The sequence below is a fragment of the Mus caroli genome, unplaced genomic scaffold, assembly GCF_978045245.1.
Source record: "Mus caroli unplaced genomic scaffold, Mus_caroli_1 scaffold_12, whole genome shotgun sequence".
In the NCBI taxonomy this organism is placed as follows: Eukaryota; Metazoa; Chordata; class Mammalia; order Rodentia; family Muridae; genus Mus; species Mus caroli.
In genome coordinates, this window is record NW_028227267.1 from 91,032,640 (window position 1) to 91,036,354 (window position 3,715).

A 3,715-nucleotide genomic window follows, 5' to 3' on the forward strand; every position below is an offset into this window, starting at 1 on the left:
CCCCAAAGACTTACATTGCTGGAATTTTCTAACAGATGTATCCACTGAGACTAAGCTCCCCATATTTACATTTTGATTGGCTGTGGTTTTCTTTTATGTTCTCCTTCTGTTGCAAAGAGGCCTTTCCTGGATGTACAATGGGGCCAATACTTGCCTGTGAGTCTGAGGACAAATATTTAGAGTGGAGATAGGGATTATGATGGTTTAGTAAAATGGCAGTTGTAGCTTCATCTTCAAGATTCAGAGTTCATTAGCCCTGAATAGTTGGGTTCGTTTCCAGTATCAGGAATGATTTCTCTCCTGTTGAGTGGGTCTTTGCTACATCTACTCCAGTAGTGATGCACATTACAGGTTTAGAAACCTGGAAGCAGTCCTGAGGTTTCAAGGAAAATTAGCCTCCTAGAACCTTGGCATTCCCATAGCTAGAATGCCCCAGATTCGTCCCTGCAATATTGTGGATGGTCTTGCATGCATTCTTACAGTATTTTTCTGGATAAGAGATAGAAATTTCAGGGCAAGCTTAGCAAAGTATATTTAGATCTTCATTACAGCCAGGTATAGCAAACTATTCTGACAAATAAAGATTCCCTACAGATACATAAAAAAAAACAGTCAAGTTACACTCATATGCAAGAATTTACCAAGGCCTAGGAAATAGGGGTGGGGGTTGTAGTATTGCATTATTCATGAGAAGGTCTTCTAAAGCAGAACCCCCTGGTGCTAGCTTTCATGAGGCTCAAAGGAGTTGCACAAATTGTGTCTAGGGTGTGAAATATTTACCAGGCATTAGCTGACCATAGGCAGGGCTTTTTTTTTTAATTACATATTTTCTTCATTTACATTTCAAATGCTATCCCAAAATTCCCCTATACCCTTCCCCCAATCCCCTACCCACCCACTCCCACTCCTTGGCCCTGGCATTCCCCTGTATTGAGGCATATAAAATTGGCAAGACCAAGGGGCCTCTCTTCCCAATGATGGCCAACTAGGCCATCTTCTGCTACATATGCAACCAGAGACACGAGCTCTGGGGGTACTGGTTAGGTCATATTATTGTTCCACCTATAAGGTTGCAGACCCCTTTAGCTCCTTGGGTACTATCTCTAGCTCCTCCATTGGGGCCCCTGTGTTCCATCCAATAGTTGACTGTGAGCATCCACTTCTGTGTTTGCTAGGCCCCAGCATAGTCTCACAAGAGACAGCTATATCAGGGTCCTTTCAGCAAAATCTTCCTTGTGTATGCAATGGGGTCAGCATTTGGAGGCTGATTATGGGATGGATCCTCGAGTGTGGCAGTCCCTAGATGGTACATCCTTTAGTCTCAGCTCCAGACTTTGTCTCTGTAACTACTTCCACAGGTGTTTTGTTCCCAATTCTAAGAAGGGACAAAGTGTCCACACTTTGGTCATCATTCTTCTTGAGTTATATATGTTTTGCAAATTGTATATTGTATCTTGGGTATTCTGAGTTTCTGGGCTAATATACACTTATCAGTGAGTACATATCATTTGAGTTCTTTTGTGATTGGGTTACCTCATTCAGATGATGCCCTCCAGGTCCATCCATTTGCCTAGGAATTTCATAAATTCATTCTTTTTAATAGCTGAGTAGTACTCCATTGTGTAAATGTACCACATTTTCTGTATCCATTCCTCTGTTGAGGGACATCTGGGTTCTTTCCAGCTTCTGGCTATCATAAATAAGGCTGCTATGAACATAGTGGAGCATGTGTCCTTCTTACCAGTTGGAACATCTACTGGATATATGCCCAGGTGAGGTATCCTCCGGTATTATAATATCCAATTTTCTGAGGAACCGCCAGACTGATTTCCAGAGTGGTTGTACAAGCTTGCAGTCCCACCAACAATGGAGGACTGTTCCTCTTTCTCCACATCTTCACCAGCATCTGCTGTTACCTGAATTTTTGATCTTAGCCATTGTGACTGGTGTGAGGTAGAATCTTAGGTTTGTTTTGATTTGCATTTCCCTGATGATTAAGGATGCTGACCATTTTGTCAAGTGCTTCTCAGCCATTCAGTATTCCTAAGTTGAGAATTCTTTGTTTAGTTCTAAGCCCCATTTTATAATGGGGTTATTTGATTTTCTGGAGTCCACCTTCTTGAGTTTTTTTAATATATTGGATATTAGTCGCCTATCTGGTAAAGATGCTTTCCCAATCTGTTGGATACCTTTCTGTCTTATTGACAGTGCCTTTTGCCTTACAGAAGCTTTGCAATTTTATGAGGTCCCATTTGTCAATTTTCAACGTTACAGCACAAGCCATTGCTGTTCTATTCAGGAATTTTTCCCCTATGCCCATATCTTCGAGGCTTTCCCCCACTTTTCTCCTCTATAAGTTTCACTGTCTCTGGTTTTATGTGTCGTTCCTTGATCCACTTAGATTTGACCTTAGTACAAGGAGATAAGAATGAATCAATTCACATTCTTCTACATGATAACCACCCATTGTGCCAGCACCATTTGTTGAAAATCCTGTCTTTTTTCCACTGGATGGTTTTAGCTCCCTTGTCAAATATCAAGTGACCATAGGTGTGTGGGTTCCTTTCTGGGTCTTCAATTCTATTCCATTGATCTACTTGCCTGTCACTATACCAATGTTGTATATTGTCACTATATACAATGCAATTTTTATCACAATTGCTCTGTAGTACAGCTTTAGGTAAGGCATGGTGATTCCACCAGAGGTTCTTTTATCCTTGAGAAGAGTTTTTGCTATCCTAGGTTTTTTGTTATTCCAGATGAATTTGCAGATTGCCCTTGCTAATTCATTGAAGAATTTAGTTGGAATTTTGATGGAGATTGCATTGAATCTGTAGATTGCTTTTGACAAGATAGCCATTTTTATTATATCAATCCTGCCAATCCATGAGCATGGGAGATCTTTCCATTTTATGAGATTTTTTTTTTTTGATTTCTTTCTTCAGAGACTTGAAGTTCTTATCATACAGATCTTTCACTTCCTTAGTTAGAGTTACACCAATAAATTTTATACTTCCTTCATAATAGTTATTATAAGGAAGGGTGTTGTTTCCCTTATTTCTTTCTCAGCCTGTTTATCCTTTGTGTAGAGAAAGGCCATTGACTTGTTTGAGTTAATTTTATATCCAGCTACTACACTGAAGCTGTTTATCAGGTTTAGGAGTTCTCTGGTAGAATTTTTAGGGTCACTTATGTATACTATCATATCATCTGCAAATAGTGATATTTTGACTTCTTCCTTTCCAATTTGCATCCCCCTGATCTCTTTTTGTTGTTGAATTGCTCTGGCTAGGACTTCAAGTACTATATTGAATAGGTAGGGAGAAAGTGGGCAGCCTTGTCTAGTCCCTGATTTTAGTGGGATTGCTTCCAGCTTCTCACCATTTACTTTGATGTTGGTTACTGGTTTGCTGTAGATTGCTTTTATCATGTTTAAGTACGGGCTTTTTCTAAGACATAGTTTCTGTCCTTGTATTGTTTTTCTTTTTTTTTTTTTTTTCTGTTATTATCCTTTGAAGGGCTGGATTCGTGGAAAGATATTGTGTGAATTTGGTTTTGTCATGGAATACCTTCTCTATCTTTATTTAGTGCATTTATTTTCTGATTATTATGTGTCTGGAGGAATTTCTTTTCTGGTCCAGTCTATTTTGTGTTCTGTAGGCTTCTTGTATGTTCATGGGCATCTCTTTCTTTAGGTTTGGGAAGTTTTCTTCTA